Below are 24,383 nucleotides of genomic sequence, written 5' to 3'. Positions count from 1 at the left end.
TACACTTAAAATGAAAAATTTTATATGCCCACTGTGCAACCTGTGAGTCAGTACATAATCAGTTTACAAAATAGAAATCGGGAGGATTAATAACAGTACCTCTTAGGATAGGTTGTGAGGATTAAATTAATTAATAGAGTATGTCCTTAGTACTATACCAGGCATATAGTAAGTGCTATGTAATTATTAGCTATTTTCTTAAAAGCAGACTCGTAAGATTCACATCTTTACACATATAAATTTGAAAACTTCTATCAATTCCTCAAAACTAGAAGCTACTAAAACTTAAAAAGATAAAATGGCTATCCTAAATATTCCTATAACTATTTTAAAGACTGAATTTGTAGTTTAAAACCTTCCCTTAAACCCAAACAAACAAAAAAAACCCAGACCTAGACACTTAAAGAATAGCACTAAATTTAAACAATCTTTTCAAGAAAATAAAAAAGAAAGGAACACTTTCCAATTCATTTTATGAGGTGAGGATTACCTTGATACCAAAGACATTTAACAACAGTAGAAAAAAGAGAGAAAATTATAGACCAATATCTCTCATGAACATTGATTCAAAAATCTTCAACAGTATATTATACTACCAAGTCAATTTCAGCAATATATGAAAAAAAAAAAGACTAAGTGGGGCTTTCCACTAGGGAATCCAAAGGTGGTTCAATATTTGGAAAACACATTTTACTATATTAACAGGCTAAAGAAGCACAAACACACGATCATATCAAGTGAGGAGAAAAAGCATTTACATTTGAAGAAATTTCAGCATCTGTTCAGAATGAAAAGTCTCAGCAAACTAGGAATCAAAATTTAGTTTGATAAGGGGAAACTAAACAAATCTATAGCTGACATTATTCTTAAAGGTGAAAGACTGAATACTTACCCTCTAAAATGGGAAAAAAGGAAAATCTCCACCCTCACCACTCCTGACAATTTGTAATAAATCAATAAAAATATAAGATGTACAGATTAGAAAGAAATAAATCAAGCTGTCTGTATTTGAGAAGATTATCTACATGAAATTCCCAAGGAAATCTATAAAAAATTCCTAGAACTACCAAATTCACAGGATCCAAGGTCAACACACAAAAATCAGTCATATTGCTTATTATTTAACAACAATGAACAAATGGAAAAAACAAACAAATGGAAATTAGTTAAAAATAAAATATTTCCAACAGTTTCTCCTTCCAAAAAATGAATACCTAGGTGTAAATCTCACAAAACATGTTCATTATCTTTATTTTGAAAGAGAAAGCACTGAACAAAAAAGACCTATGGCAGCAGTATAAAAAAAATCAACATACAAAAATAAGCTGCATTTTTACACACTAATGAACTACCTGAAAGAGAAACAAAAGTCTCATTTACAATACCATCAAAACAAAACAAAAAAATACAAAGGATAAATTTAACAAGGAGGTTAAAGATTTGTACATTAAGAACTATAAGACACTGATGAAAGAAACTGAAGAAGAGACAAATATATATAAAGATATCCTGTGTTCATGATTTTTGGAATAATTCATATTGTTAAAACATCTATACTACTCATAGCCATCTATAGATTCAATACAATCCCTATCAAAATCCCAAATGTATATTTTTTACAGAAATAGGAAAAACCTTAAATTTATATGGCATCACAAAAAAACCCGAACAGCCAAAACAATCTTAAGAAGTAAGAACAATGCAGGAGAGATCACACTTCCTGATTTCAAACTATAACACATGGCTATAGTAATCAAAACAGTATGTTACTGGCCTAAACACAGACACATAGACTAATGCAGTGGTCGGCAAACTCATTAGTCAACAGAGCCAAATATCAACAGTACAACGATTGAAATTTCTTTTGAGAGCCAAATTTTTTAAACTTAAACTTCTTCTAACGCCACTTCTTCAAAATAGACTCGCCCAGGCCGTGGTATTTTGTGGAACAGCCACACTCAAGGGGCCAAAGAGCCGCATGTGGTTCGCGAGCCACAGTTTGCCGACCACTGGACTAAAGGAAAAGAAGGAGAGCCCAGAAGTAAATTCCTGCATATAGTGGTCAACTAATATTTGACAGAGGAGCAAGAATTCTCAATGGGGGTAAAATATAGAGTCTCTTCAATAAATGGTGTTGGAAAACTAGACACCCACATGCAAAAGAATAAAATTGGACTCCTCTCTCACACAACTCACAAAAATTAACTTGAAATAGACTACATTTTAATATAGCATGAAACAGTACAAATACTAGAAGAAAATATGGAAAAAGTACCTTGACACTGTTCTCAGCATTGTTGTGTGTGTTTTTATGGCAACAAATGGATAGGCAACAAAATAAAAATAAAAAATGGGACTATAAACTAAAAATCTTCTCCACAGCAAAAGAAACAATCAACAAAATAAAAAGGCAACCTATGGAATGGAAGAAAATGTCTGGAAACCATAGATCTGAAAAGGAGTAAATATTCAAAATATATAAGGAACTCATAGAACTTGAAAGAAAAAAAAACCAAAAAAACCCCACAAATAATCAATTTAAAAATGGGCAAAGGACATGAATACACGTTTTTCCAAAGAAGATATACAGATGGCCCACACATACATAAAAAGGTGTGTTCAATATTACTTCTCATTAGAAAAATGCAAATCAAAACCACATTGAAATATCACCTCATATCTGTCAGAATGGCTATTATTAAAAAGACAAGAGCTTACAAATGCTGGTGAAGATGTGGAGAAAGGGGAACTCTCATGCACTGTTGGTGAGATTGCAAATTGGTGCAGCCACTATGAAAAACAGTGTGGAAGTTCCTAAAAAAATTAAAAATAGAACTATCACTTTAGTTAGTTCTTCCCCTCTTCCCATGTATATGTTTATTATTTATATCAATATGGATATATATGTCTAATCACTATATTGTATACCTAAAATTAATACAACATTGCCAACTGTAATGAAAAAAAATTAAAAAATTAGCACTACCATATGATCCAGCAATCATACTTCTGGATACATATCTGAAGGAAAATAAACGATTATATGAAATATATGCACTCCCGTGTTTATTGAAGCATTATTCACAATAGCCAAGACATACAAACAACCAAAGTGTCCATCCTATATAATAAAAGCCTAATATGCTAAGTGTCCAGATGTCCAATCGGCCATTCAACCAATCAAAGTGTAATATGCTAATGCTATGCTAAGGCCATTCAACTGCTCACTACGATGTGCACTGACCACCAGGGGGCAGACAGTTGACCGGTCAACCAGTTGCTATGATGTGCACTGACCACCAGGGGGCAGACACTCTGACCAGTAGGTTAGCTTGCTGTTGGGGTCTGGCCAATCAGGACTGAGCGAGATGGGCCAGACACGCCCTGGAGCCCTCCCGCAGTCCCTCCATGACTGGCCACCTCCCGCATCCCTCCCTGGCCCCGATTGTATGCTGGTGGGTTCCCTCAGCCTGGCCTGCATCCTCTCACAATCCGGGACCCCTTGGGGGATGTTGGAGAGGTGGTTTCGGCCCCATCCCACAGGCCAGGCTGGGGGACTCCACTAGTGCATGAATTTGTGTACTGGGCCTCTAGTCAGTGATAAATAGATAAAGAAAATGTTATATATATATTCTATGTAATAAAGAGGTAATATGCAAATTGACCTTCACTCCCTCACAAGATGGCTGCCTATGACCAGGTTGGCAGGGGGGTTAGTGAGGGATGACCAAACAACTGAGCGAGCAAGCTGCATAGGGTGACCAAGTCGGCAGGGGGGTTATTGAGGGATGACCAAACGACTGAACAGCAGGCTGCATGGGGCAACCAGGCTGGCAGGGAGGCCATGAGGGGCAACCAGGCCAACAGGGGGGCAGTTGGGGGCAACCAGGCCAGCAGAGGGGGTAGTTGGGGGCAACCAGGCCAGCAGTGGGGGCAGTTAGGGGTGACCAGGCTGGTAGAGGGGGCAGTTGGCGGTGACCAGGCCGGCAAGTGGGGCAGTAAGAGGTGACCAGGCCAGCGGGGGGGGGGGGGGGGAAGTTAGGGATGAACAGGCCGGCAGGGGAGCAGTTGGGGGCAACCAGGCAGGCAGGGGGGGGCAGTTGGGGGCGACCTGGCCGGCAGCGGGGGGGGGGGGCAGTTAGGGGCGACCAGGCCAGCAGGGGGGGCAGTTAGGGGTGATCAGGCTGGCAGGGGTGCAGTGAGGGGTGACTAGGCTGGTGGTGGGGGGGGCAGTTCGGGGCAACCAGGCCAGCAGGGAGGGGACAGTTGGGGGTGACCTGGCCAGCAGCAGGGGGGCAGTTAGGGGTGACCAAGCCAGCAGGGGGGGCAGTTAGGGGTGATCAGGCCGGCATGCAGAGGCAGTGAGGGGTGATCAGGCTGGTGGGGGGGGCAGTTAGGGGCGACCAGGCAGGCAGGGGGGGCAGTTGGGGCAATTAGGCTGGCAGGGGTGCAGTGAGGGGTGACTAGGCTGGCGGGGGGGGGGGGGGACTGCTGGGGGCAACCAGGCCGGCAGGGAGGGGACAGTTCGGAGCTACCTGGCCGGCAGCGGGGGGGGGGGGGGGGGGCGGGGTGCAGTTAGGGGCGACCAGGCAGGCAGGCAGGTGAGTGATTAGGAGCCAGCAGTCCAGGATTATGAGAGGGGTGTCCAACTGCCAGGATTGGGCCTAAACCAGCAGTCAGACATCCCCTGAGGGGTCCCGGATTGGAGAGGGTGCAGGCTGGGCTGAGGGGACCCCCCTCCCCATGCACAAATTTCGTGCACTGGGGCAAATCCTGCAATTTGCAATAACATGGATGAACCTGAGGGCATTAATGCTAGGTAAAATAAGTCAGACAGGGAAAGATAAATAATATGTCATCTCCTTATATACAAAATCTTAAAAAACTCAACTCATAGAAACAAAACACAGATTGTTGGTTGCCAGGTGCTGGAGGGTGTGTGTGTGAAAAATGGCAATCAAAGAGTACAAACTTCCAGTTATAAGATGAATAAATTCTGGGAACCTCATGTACAGTAGTTAACAATACTATATTGTGTACTTGGAAGTTCTAAGAGAGTAGATTTTAAATATTCTCACTACACATAAAAAATGGTAACTATGTAAGGCAATGAATGTGTTAATTAACCTTACTATAATAATCATTTCATCATATAAACATGCATTAAATCACATTGTATATATTAAACTTACACAATGTTACATGTCAAATATATCTCAATAAAACTGGAAAAAATAAAATAGTTTTTCTCATAAGCACAAAAAACCCTAAAGAAGATCTAAATAGAGAGATATACCACATTCATTAATTGGACAACTCCGAAACATAATAAAGATGTTAAATAACTCCAAATTGATCTATAGATTTAACAAAATTGAAATAAAAATCCCAGCAGGATTTTTATATAGATACGATTATTCTAAAATTCACATGGAAAGGCAAAGGAACTACAATAGTCAAAACAATTTTTAAAAAGAAAATGTTGAAGGAATAACATTACCTAATTTTAAGAAATACTACTAAGTTACAGTAATAAGATATGATATCAGCAAAAGGACAGACACACAGATAAACAGAACAGAGTCCAGAAATATATCCCCACAAATTTCTAATAAAGGTACAAAGACAATTCAATAGAGAAAGGGACAATTCAATGGTGTGGAAACAACTGGACATCCATATTAAAAAAAATGAACCTCACTTCAATCTTCTTCTATCTTATAAAAAATTAACTTAAAATATATCATAGATCTAAACAAAAAAGAGAAGGACACAATGGAGAAAATTCTGGTGATCTAGGATTAAGTAAAGAGTTCTTGAACATGACACCAAAAGCGTAATAAATAAAAGGAAAACTTGGTAAAATGGACGTAATCAAAATCTAAAAGTTTTTCTCCATGAAAGACTAGGATAAGAGAATGAAAAGGCAAACTACAGACTGGGAGAAAATATTTACTACATCTATAAGGAATGCTGAAAACAATAATAAAACAAAAGTAAAATAAATAACCTGATTAGAATATGAACAAAAGACATGAACAGACACTTCACTGAAGAAGATATACAGATGGCAAAGAAACACATTAAAAAAATGTTCAAATTTACCAGTCATTAGGGAAATGCAAGTGAAAACAACACCTAGCATAAAAAATACATTTTAGAATGGCTGAAGTAAAAAACAACTGGTAAAATCAAATGTGGTGAGGATGTGGAAAAAGTGGATCTTTCATACATTACTTGTGGGATGGTATAGCCACCCTGGAAAACAATTTTGTATTTTCTTAAAACATTATACACTTAACACATTACTCAACACTACCACTTCTAGGTATTTACCCTAGAGAAATGAAAACCATGTTTAAAAAACCCCCACATATACAGAAATGTTAATAGCAGTTCTATTCATAATCTCCATAAATAACCCAAATGTCTTTCAGTGGATAAATGGCTAAGTATACTGATGTATCCATGAAATGGAATAAGACTCAACCATAAAAAGTCAAACAACTGATGCAACATCTTGAATAAATCTCAAAGACATGCTGTGTGAAAGAAGTCAGATACAAATGTTTCATATTATATGATTTTGTTCATATGACATTCTGAAAAAGACAAGCTATAGTGACAGAGAATAGATCATGGGTACCAGGGTTTGTGGCGGGAGAAAGGTATGACTAAAAAGGGGTAGCATGTAGGGTCCTTGGTACTACAATTAAAAGGATGTGAAATCGGCCAACAACCAAATGAACAAGGAAATAGATCCTCTCCTACAATATCCAGAAAGAAATGACACTGTTAACATTTAGACTTTTGCCCAGTGAGATCTGTGAAGAACTTATGAACTACAGGGACTGTATGATAATAAATGTGTTGTTTAAGCTATTAACTGTTGTAGTAATTTGTTATGGCAGCAACAGAAAGCCAATAAAGTGGTTAAATAAGTTTAGAGCAAGGAGGAAAATGAGAATAATTGCCATTTCCTGGCTAACTAATAAGTGTTCAATATCATTTCATTTTTCCTGTCCTAGTTTTATCAGACATTATAAATCTGAAAGCCCATTACTGGATCTTAGCCTTGTTGGGGAACATAGAAAATTCAAAAGGAATATAGGACTTGGCAACTACTCTGAAGATATTTACAATCTAGAGAGATATATAAGGAATTTGAGGCTTTTAAATATAAAATCCTATCTAATGAAAGGGTAATATGCAAATTAACCATCACTCCATCACAAAGATGGTGGCGCCCATAGCCACAAGATGGCAGCACCCAGTCCCCTCAGCTCCACTGGAGTCCCCCAGTCCTGAGGGGGCAGCCGCTTAGAGCGGGCAGCGTGAGTGGCCTGGCAGAATGCTTGCTTCGTCGCTGTGGCGACGAGGCAAGTGTTTCACCCTGGCGGGCCTCTGGGCAGTGGGCGCAGAGCTTCCCACCCCCAACCGCGGAGGGCCTCTGGGCAGTGCATGTGCGGGGAGCGGCTAGGCCCCACAGAGAGCTACTAGTGAACGGATTCGTGTGCAGGGCTACTAATATAAAAATGAAACATGAACAGCCCTGGCCAGGTCACTCAGTTGGTTGCAGTGTCATCTGGTACACTAAAGGTTGCAGGTTTGATTCCAGGTCAGGGCACATACTTAGGATATGGATTTGATCTCTAGTCAGGGCACAGTGGGGAGGCAACCAATTGATGTTTCTTTCTTCCACTGATGTTTCTTTCTCTCTAAAATCAATAAACACTATTCCAACAAACTGGACAACTTTGAATAAATTGACATATTCCTATACAAATACAATCTTTCCAAACACAATCAGGAAGAATAAAAAAATCTGAATAGGCCCATAACTATGGAGTAATAAAAAAACTTCCAGCAAACAAAAGCCCTGGGCCAAACAGCTTCACCGGGGAGTTTTACCAAACATTCAAAGAAGAACTAAAACTACACTCCTCAAAACTATTAGAAAAAATTCAAGAGGAAGGAATCTAAATTCTTTCTATGAAACCAGCATTACCCTAATCCGAAAACCAGATAACGACACTACAAAGAAAGAGAACAACAGGCCAATATCCCTGATTAACATAGATGCTAAAATCCTCAACAAAATTCTGGCAAATCAGATCCAGCATTACATCAGAAAGATCACACAACATGACCAAGTTGAATTTATTCCGGGGCTGCGAGGCTGCAAATCAATAAACATGATACATCACATAAACAGACTGCAAGACAAAAATCACATAATTATTGCAGAAAAGGCATTTGACAAAATCCAATACACTTTCTTGATAAAAACTCTATGCAAAGTGGGAATAGAGGGATCATACCTCAAAATAATAAAAGCCTTACATGACAAACTTATAGCCATACTCAATGGGCAAAAACTAAGATAATTTCTCTTAAGAACAGGAACAAGACAGGGATGCCCACTTTCACCACTCCTGTTCAACATAGTACTGGAAGTACTAGCCATAGCAATGAGACAAGAAGAAGAAATAAAAGGCATCCAAATTGGAAAAGAAAAAGTAAAACTGTCAATATTCGCAGATGACGATATTGTACACAGAAAACACTAAAGACTCCATCAAAAACCTACTAGACTAAATAAATGAATTCGGCAATGTATCAGGATACAAAATTAATAACCCAGAAATCTATGGCCTTTTTATACACCAATAATGAACTAACAGAAAGAGAAATTAAAAATAAATCCCATTTATCATTGCAATAAAAAATTAGGATACCTAGGAATAAACTTCACTGAGAAGGTAAAATACTTGTACTCTGAAAACAACAGGATATTGAAAAAAGAGACAAAGACATAAACAAAAGGAAGAATATACTGTGTTCATGGAGTAATAGAATCAACATCATTAAAATGTCCATACTACCCGCAGCAATTTATAGATTCAATGAAATTCCCACTAAAATACCAACAGAATACTTCACAGACCTAGAACAAACTCTCCAAAAATTCATCTGGAAAAAAAAAAAGACCCCGAATAGCTGCAGCAATGCTGAGAAAGAAGAACAAAGTTGCAGGGATCACAATACCAGATATTAAGCTATATTACAAAGCCACTGTTCTCAAAACTGCCTAGTACTGGCACAAGAACAGACATATAGACCAATGGAACAGTAAAGAGAACCCAGAAATTGACCCAAGCCATTATGCTCAATTAATATTTGACAAAGGAGGCAAGAGCATATAATGCAGTCAAGACAGTCTCTTCAATAAATGGTGCTGGGAAAATTGGACAGATACCAGTACATAAAAAAAAAGAAACTATACCACCAACTTACACCATACACAAAAATAAACTCAAAATGGATAAAAGACTTAAATGTAAGATGGGAAACCATAAAAATCTTAGAAGAATCCATAGGCAGCAAAATAGCAGACATATGTTGTAGCAATATCTTTACCAATATATCTCCTAGGACAGTGGTTGGCAAACCGTGGCTCGCGAGCCACATGCGGCTCTTTGGCCCCTTGAGTGTGGCTCTTCCACAAAATACCACAGCCTGGGCAAGTCTATTTTGAAGAAGTGGCGTTAGAAGAAGTTTAAGTTTAAAAAATTTGGCTCTCAAAAGAAATTTCAATCGTTGTACTATTGATATTTGGCTCTGTTGACTAATGAGTTTGCCGACCACTGTCCTAGGACAATGGAAAGTAAGGAGAAAATAAACAAATGGTACTACATCAAAATAAAAAGAAACCATCAACAAAACAAGAAAACCCACTGCATGGGAGAACAGATTTGCCAATGTTATATCCGATAAGGGCTAATTCTCCAAAATTTATAGGGAACTCATATATCTTAACAAAAGGAAGATAAGCAATCCAATAAAAAAAATGGGCAAAGGACCTAAATAGACACTTTTTAAAGTGGACATACAGAAGGACAAGAGACATATGAAAACATGCTTAAAGTCACTAATCATCCGAGAGATGCAAATCAAAACAACAAGTTACCATCTCACACCTGTCAGAATGGCTATCATCAACAAATTGATAAATGACAAGTGCTGGTGAGATGTGAAGAAAATGAACCCTCATACACTGTTGGTGGGAATGCAGACTGATGCAGCCACTTTGGAAAATAGTACGAAGTTTCCTCAAAAATTAAAAATGAAACTTCCATTTGACCCAGTAATCCCACTTCTAGGGATATATCCAAGGATATATGCATCCCCATGTTTATAGCAGCACAATTTACAATAGCTAAGATTTGGAAACAGCCTAAGTGCCCATCAGCAGATGAGTGGATTAAAAAACTGTGGTACTTCTACACAATGGAATACTATGCTGTGGTAAAAAAAGAAGGAATTCTTACCATTTGTAACAGCATGGATGGAACTGGAGAGCATTATGCTAAGTGAAATAAGCTAGTCAGAGAAAGATAAATATCACATGATCTCACTCATTTGTGGAATATAATGAACAACATAAACTGATGAACAAAAACAGATCCAGACATAGAGAAGCATCGATCAGACCATCAAATCTCAGAGGGAAGGCAGGGGAGGGTGGGGGGAAGGAGGAGAGATCAACCAAAAGACTTGTATGCAAGCATATAAGCATAACCAATGGACACAGACAATAGGGGGGTGAGGGCATGAGTGGGGAGGTGGAGGAGCAATGGGGGGATAAGGACACATATGTAATACCTTAATCAATAAAAAAATAAATAAAACGTTCTGGTACATCTACACATTGGAATACTATGATGCTTTAAAAAAGAAAGAACTTTTACCATTCACAAAAGCATGGATGGACATAGAGAGCATTATGCTAAGTGAAATAAGCCAGTCGGAGAAAGAAAAATATCACATGATCTCACTCAATTGTGGAATATAATGAACAATATAAACTGATGGACAATAATATATCTAGAGACAAAAGAGCATCAAATAGACCATCAAACCTCAGAGGGAAGGCAGGGGAGGGTGAGGGAAGTGGGGCAATAAGAGATCAATCAAAGGACTTGTGTGCATGCATCTATACTAATAAAAGGGTAATATGCTAATTAAACCAGGTAGATGGGACATCTTCCTGATGTCCAAGTTCCTTCCAAACAAAGCCATGGTGGCGGGGCCAAGGCAGAGGCAGTTATGGGAGGCCAGGCCAGCAGGTGAGCAGTAGGGGATGGCCAGGCCAGCAGGGGGGTAGTAAGGGGGAGGCCAGGTTGGCAGAGGGCATTTAGGGGGCAACCAGGCCAGCAGGGGGGCAGTTAGGGGGAGTCCAGGCTGGCAGGGGGGCAGTTAGGGGACAACCACCAGGCCAGCAGGGGACCAGTTAGGGGGTGACCAGGCCGGCAAGCAGAGGCAGTTAGGGACAATCAGGCAGGCAGGCAGGAGAGCGGTTAGGAGCCAGCTGTCCTGGACTGCAAGAGGGATGTCTGACTGGGGTCCCAGATTGGAAAGTGTGCAGGCTGTCCTGGACTGCAAGAGGGATGTCCCAGAGGGGTCCCAGATTGGAAAGTGTGCAGGCTGGGCTGAGGGAGCCCCACTACATGCACAAATTTTGTGCACTGGGCCTCTAGTATAAGCATAACCAATGGACACAGACACTTGGGGGTGAGGGCATGGGCTGGAGGGTGGGAGTGGCCGGGGAGAGGTCAATGTGGGAAAAAGGAGACATATATACTTTAAACAATTAAGAATTTTTTTAAAAAATCAATAAACATATAACTGGGGCTAATATATATGTATATATATATATATATATATATATAAATGTCAAAAGGAAATATAAAACATAAAAATGGAAATTTAAAATAAAATTAAAATTTGGAGGGGAGCATAAAATAGAGAAGAGTTCAGCACTAATAGAAGCACCAAAGAAGAGATCTATGTGGATGGGTGCTGATGCTATGAAAAAAATACCTCCTTATTGCTCTATATATGTCCTTCTGTTAACAATGTTATATTCAGTGTGTGTGTGTGTCTGTCTGTGTGTGTTTATTTCTACTGGACCTGCACATAAAAGAAAATAGTAGTTTGGTTTGAAGTCAAGGTCTCTTAGGCTTGAATCTTGGACTTCCATATTTAATGTGTCATCTTGGCAACATATTTAACCCTTATGAGCCTTAGTATCCTTATTTATAAAATGGAGCTAATATCTATTACACTGAAGTTATAAAAATGAAAACAAATAATGTATGGGAAGCAATTAGCTCTAGGCCTATATAGGAACATTTGCTCAGTATTATTTTTCTTATCTAATATGTAAAAGTTAGAATTACAACTGACTGTTCATTTATTGTATCAGCCTTCCTAGTACTCCAATTTTTGTTGTTTTCTTTTTCAGAAAAAGGCATGTCTTTCAAAACTAAACTAGACCTGACTAGAAAAGTCTTAATAAAAGGCATAATTAGCCCGATTCATCCTTGTTCCCAAAGTTCAAGTTATTGAGACCAATTCTGCAATGGTGGAGAAGTAAGCAGTGCAGAGGGAGATCAGCAGGATCCTGAGACCTTGTCTGAGTCCCCTTGGGAGCAGATGTCAGACATTCTGTTAGATGAGCTAAGGAATAGGAAGAAGGCCAGAGACCTAACAGCATATGCAATTTGTAAACTGAATAATTGTTTCAACATTCTTCCAGTTGTTCCATTACTATTTATCAAGGACAATATTTTTGAAAACCCCAATTTTTTTTTCAGATATACTAATGAAACCCAACAAAAGGGGCTTTTGCTTTATTTCAATTAGGATATTTAAAAATTTTTAATTTAAAATAATTTTAGAATTACCAAAAGGTTGTAAACACAGTACAGAATTCCTGTATACCCTTTCAACCAGTTTTTTCTTAAGGAGAACGTCTGACTTAATCACAGTACTGTTATGGAAAGCATTGTATTAACATTAATATAATGTTATTAACAAATAAAGTTGACTTTTGCCAGTTTTCCCACTAATTTTGTGTTTTTTTCCTGGATCCCATGGTTTATTTAATTATCGTATTTCCATAGTCTCTTCCAAAATTTGACATTGACTTTTGAAGCGTACTGACCACTTATTTTTTAGGATGCCTTCTATTTGATTTCTCCAATACTGTCTAATGATTGGATTGAGAAAATGCATTTTGAGCAAGAACACTACTGAAGTGATGTGCCTTTGTTAATCTATCACACCAGGATTTCAAGATGGCAGCACAGTAGTTGGAAGCTACACTCACCTCCTCCCAGGACCAAACTGGAATCACAACTAAATTAAAGAACAATCACCTTGAATAACCAACTGAAGACTAGAGGAAGAGAAGTCTTATAACAAAGGATTTACAGAAGAAACCACATCAAGAGAGTAGGAAGGGTGAAGACATAAAAAGGACTGGCTTTGCTCCCATAGGTGGTGGCTGAGGTTCTGGAGGGATATCTCAGCTGTGGGGGAGAGGAGAGTGGGTTCCCCTGAGAAGTGTGGGGCCTAAGCCCCAAGCCAGCTCCCCAGCCCAGAGTACCAGAGCTAGGAAGAGACATCCCACATAACATCTGACTGTGAAAACCAGCAAGGTTTCTGTCCACTAGGGAGAAATGGAGTGCACTGGAGACAGAGGCACTCTCTTAAAGAGCCAGTGCACAAAATTTCATTTGTAACCACTAACCCTGGGCTTCAGGAAAGGACAGGCAGAACAAACTAGAGTCACTTGAGGAGAGTCTAGGAAAAGCATGTCAAATTCACGGCCCACAGGCCGCATGTGGCCCACAACAAATATTTTTGTGGCCCAGCCAATATAACAGTATGTAAGAAACATAAATTTTAATAAAAATAAATTTCGTAAGTTAATTTTTTATTTTTTTATTATTTTATTTTATTTTTTTAATTGTTTGAAGTATTACAAATAGTAGTACATATGTCTCCTTTTTTTTTTTTTCCTTCCCCATTGACCTTTCCCCGGCCTCCCCTTCCCCCCAGTACATGCCTTTACCTGCCCCCTCCCCCCAGTGTTTTTTATCCATTGGTTATGCTTAAATGCATGCGTACAAGTCCTTCGGTTGATCTCTTACAGCTCCCCCCCCACCCCGCTCCGCAACCTCCTCTGCGTAAGTTAATTTTTACAATATCCTGTTATACATAACTATTTTTTTAAGTTTGCATTTTTCATTTTATTTATTTTTTCTTTACTGATTAAGGTACAATGAACTACAATGTTCGCTAATGACTGATTACTATAATCATGTTGCATCATTTCCCTTACATGCCTTATGCACAGGCACACCATTTCTCTCCACTAATACTAGCAATGAATATTTTAGCAGCCGATTGCCACATCATTAGTCTTGGACTGACTTGTTTGGTGTGTGCAACAGGAAATATTTCGCTTTTGGAGAACAAGAAAAATAGATTTATTTGCGTTACACTTATTAATTTGTGTAGTTATTCAGTATCTGGTAAGTTAATGTTCAAGAAAAAATATTAATTTTTATTAAAATGTTCTATTATTTTATGTTAATGATTACTTATTTATTTCAGCCCTTTGTATTCAATATGTCTCTATCGAAATAAGCCTACATTTCTATGAAAGTTGAAGCTTTTGTTTTTTTGTGGCCGACTAAACTTAAAACCTTGTTTATTTGGCCCATGTTAGCCTTTGAGTTTAAAATATTTGGTATAGGGTTTGTGGCTCTGGGGAGAGATCTGGGGGAATAGCTGCCAGGATACCTGTGCTGAGTCATTCTCTGATACAGCAGACACCATCTTTCTTCCCCCCATATGTGGCATCATCCTAGGAAAAAGCAATTACCCCACCCTTTGCACACCCTCTCACCCCACCCTGCAGAGCTTAGGCTCTGAAGAGTTAGCTGACCTGGCCAACATAGTAAGAGATCTGGGCAGACTCAGGGTGTGTCAGTGACTGAGTTGTCAGATTTCAGGTGGGGGGCCATTCCTTCACTCTCCAGTGAAACTGATTGTTGCCTCCCTCTCATGGAAGATCTGATAGAACCACCCTCCCAGCTTCTGGCAGACCCAACCTCTGGGCTCTAGAAGCCCCACCTGTCCAACTACTAGTGGCTCCACTCTGCCCAGGTTGGGATAAAGTCTGGGACAGACTGAGTCTTGTGACTTTGAGGTGGGGACCACACCCACTATCTTCCCTGAAGCCTGACTGGCACCTCCCCCTCACAAGAGATCCATTAGCCCTGTCCTATCTCTTCCAGAGGTTCTTTCAGTGACTGAGCCTAACAGGAAGCTGGCAGGAGGAGGCAGGTGGAGGTGGATTTTGGAGTGTCCAAACCCTGTGCTGGAAAAAGCTGGCCTTGGTGTGCAGCCTGGACATTGCCACATGTACTCAAGCCCAGCAGAAGCAGTAACAAACTCTGGATTGCTTATAAATCCAAACAGGTTGCAGGAGTCAGACACAGACAGTGACTGACATTGGCCTGTACCAGAGTCCTTCCCAAGAGGCCTACAATCAACAAATACAGTGGCCAGCTTCAAATAACATCATAGCAGGATCCAATAAGCTTCATAAATAGCATATTCAAAGGAGGATCTTGGCAGGTAGCAAACCCTGCTGAGGTGAATTCCATTTCGTGTCGTTAGCACCTGTATAGCAGTTCACACACTATGGTCAGGGTTGAACCTCACAGTCAGCAAGCCTAAGGGTTGATCCCATGTATGAATGGGCCAATAGCAATCAATACTCACAACAGGAATACCCATATAACCGACACAGGGACATTCCTAGAGCACCCAGCTCAAGTGATCAAAAAGCCTGCACCACTAGGTCCCACAGGACTTTTAACTGCTTAAGGCCACCTCACAAAGACTAGGAGTCACAGTAGATTTATATAATACATAGAAACAAACACAAAAATATAGCCAGAATGGGGAGACAAAGAAACAAGCACCAAATGAAAGAACAGGAGAACTCCCCAGAAAGAGTTAAATGAAATGGCCCCATTTTATCAGATATAGAGTTCAAAGTAATGGTTAAAAGGATGCTCAAGGAACTTAGTGAGAACTACAACAGCATGAAAAAGGACATAGAAAACATAAAAAAGGACCAGTCAGAAATGAAGAAAAAAATATCTGACATTAAGAATACACTATAAGGAATTAAAAGTAGTTTGGATAAAGCAGAGGATAGAAACAGCAATTTGAAAGACAAGGTTAAAAAACAACAACAATCAGAGCAGCAAAAAGAGAAAAGAATTTTTAAAAATGAGGATAGTTTAAGGGACCTTTGGGACAACATGAAGCATAACAACATCGTCATCATAGGAGTAACAGAAGAAGAGAGAGAGAGCAGGATGGAGACCTATTTGAAGAAATAATGACCAAAACCTTTCTTAACCTGGTGAAGGAAAAAGACACAAGTATAGGAAGCACAGAGTCCCAAAAAAGATGAACCCAAAGAGGCCCACACCAAGACACATCAGAATTAAAATGGCAAAGGTTAAAGACAAAGAGATAATCTTAAAAACCATAAAGAAAGATAGTTATCTACAAGAGAGCTCTCATAAGACTGCCAGGTGATTTCTCAACAGAAACATTTCAGGCCAGAAGGGACTGGCATAAAATATTCAAAGTAATGAAAAGCAAGAACCTACAACCAAAACTCTTTTACCAGCAAGGCTTATCACTTAAAATTGAAGGAGAAATAAAGGTCTTCCCAGACAAGAAAAAGGGAGAGGGGTTTGTTACCATCAAGCTAGTATTACAAAAAAAAAAATGTTAAAGGGAGGAGGAGGAAGATGGAAGATGAGGAAAAGGAGGAGAAGGAAGGAGGTCAGAGGGAGAGAGGGAAGGGGAAGAGAAGGAGAAGGAGAAGGAGAAAGAAGGAGAAGAAGAAGCAGAAGGAGAAGAAGAAGCAGAGGGAGAAGAAGCAGAAGCAGAAGCAGAAACAGAAGCAGAAGAAGAAGAAGAAGAAGAAGAAGAAGAGGAAGAAGAAGAAGGACAACAACAACAACAACAACAGTAACATAGTTAAAAAAATAGAATGGCAATAAATTTGTACCTTTCAATAATCACTTTAAATGTAAATGGCTTAAATGCTCCAATCAAAAGACATAGGGTAGCTGAATGTATAAGAAAACAAGATCCATATATATATATACATATATATATATATATATATATATATATATGCACATACATACACACATACATATATGCTGTCTACAAAATATCCAACTCAGAATGAAGGATATACACACCCTAAAAGTAACAGGAAGGAAAAAAGATATTTCACGCAAATGGAAAGGGGGGAAAAGCTGGGGTAGCAATACTTACATCTGAAAAAATAAACTTAAAACAAAGGCTATAGTAAGAGACAAAAAAGGACACTACATAACGACAAAGGAAGCCATTCCGCAAGAGAATATAACCTTGTAAACATTTATGAACTCAACAGAGCAGCACCTAAAAAATATAAAACAAATATTGATGAACAAGAAGGGATAGACTGACAGTAATACAGTCATAGTAGGGGACTTGAAAACCTCACTGACATCAATGCATAGGTCTTCCAGACAGAAAATCAACAAGAAAATGGTGGCCTTAAATGACACACTAGATAAGATGGATTTAATTGATATATTCAGAATATTTCACTCTAAAGCAGCAGAATATACATTCTTTTCAAGTGTACATGGAACATTTTCTAGGACAGATCACATGTTAGGACACAAAACAAGTGGCAATAAATTTGATAAGATTGAAATCATATCAAGCATCTTCTCTGACCATATACTGCTATGAAATATGAAATCAATCACAAGAAAATGGAGAAACACACAAAGACATGGAGGCTAAATAACATGTTACTAAATAATGAATGTGAACTAGGAAAAAATAAAAAAACACATTGAAACAAATGAAAATGAGAACACAACAATCCAGAATCTATGCGACACAGTGAAAGCAATCCTAAGAAGGAAGTTCATAGAATTACATGTTTACCTCAAGAAACAAGAAAATTCTCAAATAAACGATCTAACTTTACACTTAATGTGGACACAGAACAACAAACAAAGCCCAAAATGAGTAGAAGCAAGAAAATACTAAAGATCAGAGCAAAAATAAATAAAATGAAGTCTAAAAATACAAAACAAAAGATCAATGAAACCAAAAGCTAGTTCTTGAAAAAATAAACAAGATAGACAAACCTTCAACCAGACTCATCAAGAAAGAAAGAGAACCCAAATAAATGAAATCAGAAATAAAAGAGAAGTAACAGCTGACACCAAAAAATAAAAGGATTGTAAAAAAATATTACAAACAACTATATGCAAACTAATTGGTCAATCTAAATGAAACAAATTCCTAGAAACATACACTCTTACAAAACTGAATCAGAAAGTTCAACCAAAGGACCTGTATGCATGCATATAAGCATAACCAATAGACACAGACAGTAAGGGGGTAAGGGCATGTGCTGGGGAGAAGGGAGCGGGAGGGGAAAGGTCAATGGGGGAAAGAAGACATATGTAATACTTTCAGCAATAAAAAATTTAAATTAAAAAACAAACACACAAAAAACTGAATCAGGAAGAATCAGAGAATCAGAATAGACAGATTACAACTAGTGAAATTGAAGCAGTAATAAAATAAATTACCAAGAAACCTAACTGAATGGCTACATAGGTGAATTTTACCAACATTCAAGAACTAACACCTCAAACTATTCTAAAAAATTTAAGAGAAGGGAAGACTCTCAAGCTCATTTTATGAAGCCAGCATTATTCTACTCTAAAACCAGATAAAGACATGACAAAGAAAAAAAAATTTAGGTCAATATCCCTGATGAACCACAGATGTTAAAATCACCAACAAAATATTAGCAAAATGAATCCAATAATACATTAAAAGGTCATATATCATCATCAACATTATCAAGTGGGATTTATTCTGGGGAAGCATGGTTGGTACAATATCTGCAAAAACAATAAACATGATACAACACATAAACAAAATTCAGAATAAAAATCACATGAACCTATCAATAGATGCAGAAAAAGCATGTGATAAAATCCAGCACCTATTTATAATAAAAACTCTCAGCAAAATGGGAATAGAGGGAACATACTTCAACTTAATAAAGGCCATATATGACAAACCACAGCTCATATACTTAATGGGCAAAAACTGAAAGTGTTTCCCTTAAGATCAGGAACAAGACAGGGATGACTGCTTTCACCACTCTTATTCAACACTAGAGGCCCGATGCATGAAATCCATGCAAGAGACTCGGCCCTCACAGCCCTGGCTTTGTCCGGATCGTCGTCCACAACGTCGTCCAGAATGTCGATTGGCTGTCCGGTCTAATTAGCATATTATGCTTTTATTATTATAGACAGTACTGGAAGCCCGAGCAACAGCAATCAGATAAGAAGATATAAAATGCATCCAAATAGGTAAGGAACAAGTAAAACTGTCATTATTTGCAGATGACATAACACTGTATATAGAGAACCCTAAAGATTCTACCAAAAATTACTAGAACTGATAAAGGAAGTCAGTAAAGTAGTAGGATACAAAAAGAATCCAGGAACCAGTTGCATTTTATATACCAATAATGAACTATGAAAAAGGAAAACAATCCCATTTAAAATTGCTTTGAAAAAATAAAATAAGTAGATATGAATTTAACCAAGGATATAAAAGAGCTGTCCTTGAAAATTATGACACTGAAGAAAAAAATTGAAGAAGATACAAACAAGTGGAAGCATATACTGTATTCATGGATAGGAAGAATTAACATCATTAAAATGTCCATACTACCCAAAGCAATCTATAGATTCAATGCAATTCCTAGTAAGATACCAATGGTGTGCCTCACAGAACTAGAACAAATATTCCAAAAATTTATATGGAACCACAAAGGACCCTGGATAGCCACAGCAATCTTGAGAAAGAAGAACAAAGTTGGAGGAATTACACTACCTGATATTAAACTGTACTACAAAGCCATTGTAATAAAAACAGCATGATACTGGCATAAAAACAGACATAGAGATCAATGGAACAGAATAGAGAGCCCAAAAATAACCCCACGCCTTTATAGTCAATTAATATTTGACAAAGGAGGAAAAAAACATACAAGGGGGAAAGACAATCTATAGAATAAATGGTGTTGGAAAAATTGGACAGATACATGCAAAAAAAAAATGAAAGTAGACCACCTTCTTACACCATACACAAGAATCCTCAAAATGGATTAAAGACTTAAATGTTAGACTCAAAACCATAAGAAATCCTAGAATAAAATATAGGCAGTAACATCCTGGACATTTCTCATGCAGTATTTTTTTCTGATAATAGTAATCTTTTTTTCTGATACATCACCTTCAGCAAAGGAAACTAAAGAAAAACAAATGGTGTGGCACATCTACACAATGGAATACTATGCTGCTGTAAAAAAGAAGGAACTCTTACCATTTGCAACAGCATGGATGGACCTAGAGAGCATTATGCTAAGCAAAATAAGCCAGTCAGAGAAAGATAAATATCACATGATCTCACTCATTTGTGGAATATAATGAACAACATAAACTGATGAACAAAAATAGAACCAGAGATAGAGAAGCACCCAAAAGACCGTCCAACCTCAGAGGGAAGGCAGGGAAGGGGTGTAAGAGATCAACCAAAGGACTTATATGTATGCATATAAGCATAACCCATGGACACAGACAGTAGAGGGGTGAGGGCATGTGCTGGAGGGATGGGAGTGGCCGGGGAGAGGTCAATGGAGGAAAAAGGAAACATATGTAATACTTTAAACAATAAAGAATTTTTTAAAAAAGAAAAACAAATGGGACTACATTAAACTAAAAAGCTTTTGCATAGCAAAGGAAACCATCAACAAAATGAAAAGACAACCCACTGAATGGGGAAACATATTCACCAATGCATTTGATAAGGGCTTAATATCCAAAATTTATAAGGAACTTATAAAATAACACCAAAAAACAAACAATGCAATTAAGAAGTAAACAAAGGACCTGTATAGACACTTTTTCAAAGAGGACATACAGATGGCCAATAGACATATGAAAGAATGCTCAATGTCACTAATCATCAGAGAAATGCAAATTAAAAACCACAATGAGATCTCACAACTGTCAAAATGGCTATAATCAATATCAACAAACATGTGTTGGTGAGGATGTAGAGAAAAGTGAACCCTCATGCATTGTTGGTAGGAATGCAGATTGGTGCAGCCAATGTAGAAAACAGTATGTAATTTCAAAATATTAAAAATGGAAATGCCTTATGACCCAGCAATTCTACTTCTGAGAATACATCCAGAGAAACCTGAAACATTAATTTGAAAGAATATATGCACCCTTATGCTCACTGCAGTATTATTTACAATAGCTATGATTTGGAAGCAGCCAGTGTCCATCAGTAGATGAGTGGATAAAAAAGCTGTCGTAGCCCGGCCAGTATTGCTCAGTGATTGAGGGTTGACATATGCACCAAGAGGTTACCTATTTAATTTCTGGTCAGGGCACATGTATGGCTTGTAGGCTCGATTCCCAGTAGGGGGCGTGCAGGAAACAGCTAATCAATGATTCTCACCATTGGTGTTTCTATCCCTTTGTCCCTCTCCCTTTCTCTCTCTGAAATCAATAAAATCATATATAAATATATATATATATATATATATATATATATATATATATATATATACATATATATACATATATATATACACATACATTAAAAGCTGTGGTACATTTACACAATGGTATACTATTCAGCCATAAAAAACAGGAAATCTTACCTTTTTGCAACAGCATGGATGGACCTGGAGAGTATTATGCTAAGTTAAATAAGCCAATGAGAGAAAGACAAGTACCATATTAATTCATTTATATGTGGAATCCAATGAATAAAATTAACAAAATGGAGACACACTCACGGATATATAGAACAGACTGAGAGCTGTCAGAGAAAATGGGGTTGTGGGCTAGATGAAAAGGGTGTAGGAATTAAGCAAATAAAGAAAAGAAAGCCTCATGGATATAGACAACAGTATGGTGATTGCCAGAGGGAAAGGGGGGGTTGGGAGAGGTAGAAGAGGAAGGGTAGAGGGGGGATAAATAGTGATGGAAGGAGACTTGACTTGGAGTGTTAAACACACAATACAATATACAGATAATATAGACTTATATACCTGAAACCTATATAATTTTATTAACCAATGTCACCCCAGTAAATTCAATAAAAAAAATCTCTCACACCAGTGATATATGATGTCACTGTGGATTATTATTGACATTAACATTGATCACCTGGTGAAAGTAGTGCCTGTCAGGTTAAAGTTGTGTCTGTCAGGATAGGGTTGGGATTATGTAAATATCCTTTTTTTTTCCATTATACTTTCACCCACTAATTTTAGTGTCCATTCTTGCCTACAACAATTATTACCATGGTGTTTGCTGAGTGATGATTTTCCATTTCCCTACTACTTACTATAAGGAATAACTTTCCCATTTCTCCTTATATTTATTTAAGTATTTATATTAATACTAGAGGCCTGGTGCACGAAAATTCGTGCATGGGGGGGTGGGGGGAGGAGATGTTCCTCAGCCCAGCCTGCCCCCTCTCACAGTCTGGGAGCCCTCAGGGGATGTCCTACTGACAGCTTCGTCTGGCCTCCTATGTGGGAGGCGACTGGCCGATCAGGGGAAGGCGCTGCCCCCATCACCCCCTTGATCCTGCTGCCACTGCCAGCTGCCATGGCAGTGAGGCCTGAGCTCCGGGCCTCGCAGCCACCAGAGCTCACAGCTGCCTGAGCCCACGGCTGCCTGAGCCCCGGGCCTCACAGCCTCTGGGGCTCACGGCTGCCTGAGCCCACTGCTGCCTGAGCCTTGGGCCTTGTAGCTGCCACCATGGCTGCCTGCCTTCAGCCCTTGCAGCCACTGTGGCTTTGTCCGGAAGGACATCCAGAAGACATCCGCTCTAATTAGCATATTACCCTTTTATTAGTATAGATGGATGTGTAGATATTTATTTTATTCCATAGCTCAATACTATTATTTTGCTGCTAAAATACTCTAGAGTTAGCCATGGGGAGCTCCTTCAAGTTGGCTCTTTTGACATGCCATTATAATTATTTTTTTTTAGAACTTCCCCACTTATTGTTCCAGGCTTACCTTATTTTTTAAAATAATTTTTTTAATTTTTCAATTACATTTAACATACAATATTATATTCGTTTCAGGTGTACACCATAGTGATTAGACATTTATATAACTTACAAAGTGATCGCCCTGGTGAGTTTAGTACCTCTCTGACACCATACTTACTTATTACATTACTACTGACTATATTCCCTATGCTGTACTTTACATCCCCATGACTATTTGCAACTGGCTATTTGTATAATGTAGTCCCTTCCCCTTTTTCACCCATCTCCCAAACTCCCTTTCCATCTGGCAATCATCAAAATGTTCTCTTTATGAGTTTGTTTGTTCATTTCTTTTGTTTTTATTTTTCTTTTAAAATAAACTCTAATTTTTATTTATTAAATTTATTGGGGTTACATTGGTTAATTAGATTATATAGGTTTCTATGATACATGATCTGTATATTGCATTCTGTGCCCACCATCCAAAGTCAAATCATCTTCTATGAAATCATATGGTATTTGTCTTTCGCTTTCTGACTTAACTTCCCTTAGCATAATACCCTGTAGGTCCATCCATGTGTTGCAGATGGCAATATTTCATTATTTTTATGGCTGAGTCATATTCCATAGTATATATGTACCACTTCATCAATTCATGTATCAATGGACACTTAGGTTTTCTTCCATATCTTGACCATTGTAAATAATGCTACAATGAACATAGGAATGTGTATGTCTTTTCAAAGTAGTGTTTTGAATTACTTTGGATAAATATCCAGAAGTGGAGTTTCTGAGTCTTTCTTCTGTCTCTTATTGTAGCCTTTGTTTTAATGTCTGTTTTGTCTAATGTAAGTAATGCTACCCTAGCTTTTTGTTTGTTTGTTTACATTTACATGAAATATTTTTTTCATACCTTTACTTTTCAGTATGTGTGTGTCTTTCAATTTGAAGTGAATCTCTTATAGGCAGGATATGTATGGGTCTTATTTTCTTATCCACTTGGCTACCCTATATATTTTGATTAGAATACTTAATCTATTTACATTTAAAGTAATTATTGATATGTAATTTATTTCCATTTTATTATTCATATTTTTTATCTTTCCTTCTTCAAGAAATCCTTTGAACAACATGTCTTTAATATTGGTTTGGTGGTGATGAACTCCTTTAGCTTTTACTTATCTCGGAAGGTCTTTATACGTCCTTTGATTCTAAATGATAGCTTTGCTAGGTAATCTTTCCCTCTCTCTTTCTTTCTCTCTGGGTAATCTTTGTTGTAGATCCTTGCTTTTCATCACTTTGAATATTT

The 24,383-nt window shown here is 38.1% G+C and overlaps 1 protein-coding gene across 19 annotated transcripts in view; it reads right to left on the bottom strand.

Moving 5' to 3' along the window:
* ZEB1 (zinc finger E-box binding homeobox 1) overlaps positions 1 to 24,383 on the bottom strand; it is a 308,304-nt gene that overhangs the window by 51,326 nt on the left and 232,595 nt on the right. For 2 of the 19 annotated variants that reach the window (XM_080685981.1, XM_080685983.1), the window contains exon 1: positions 2,719 to 2,815. The exons of 16 other annotated variants lie outside the window; for them this stretch is intronic. The gene's annotated coding sequence lies outside the window, so the exon portion shown is untranslated. Of the gene's footprint in view, positions 1 to 2,718; positions 2,816 to 24,383 lie in introns of those variants that run through there. One more of the 19 variants, XM_080685982.1, reaches the window with a different exon arrangement.

This window comes from Plecotus auritus (assembly GCF_963455305.1).
Source record: "Plecotus auritus genome assembly, chromosome: 1".
Classification (NCBI taxonomy): domain Eukaryota; kingdom Metazoa; phylum Chordata; class Mammalia; order Chiroptera; family Vespertilionidae; genus Plecotus; species Plecotus auritus.
Note: the sequence above shows the minus strand (reverse complement) of the source record. Positions and strands in the feature narration are given on the sequence as shown.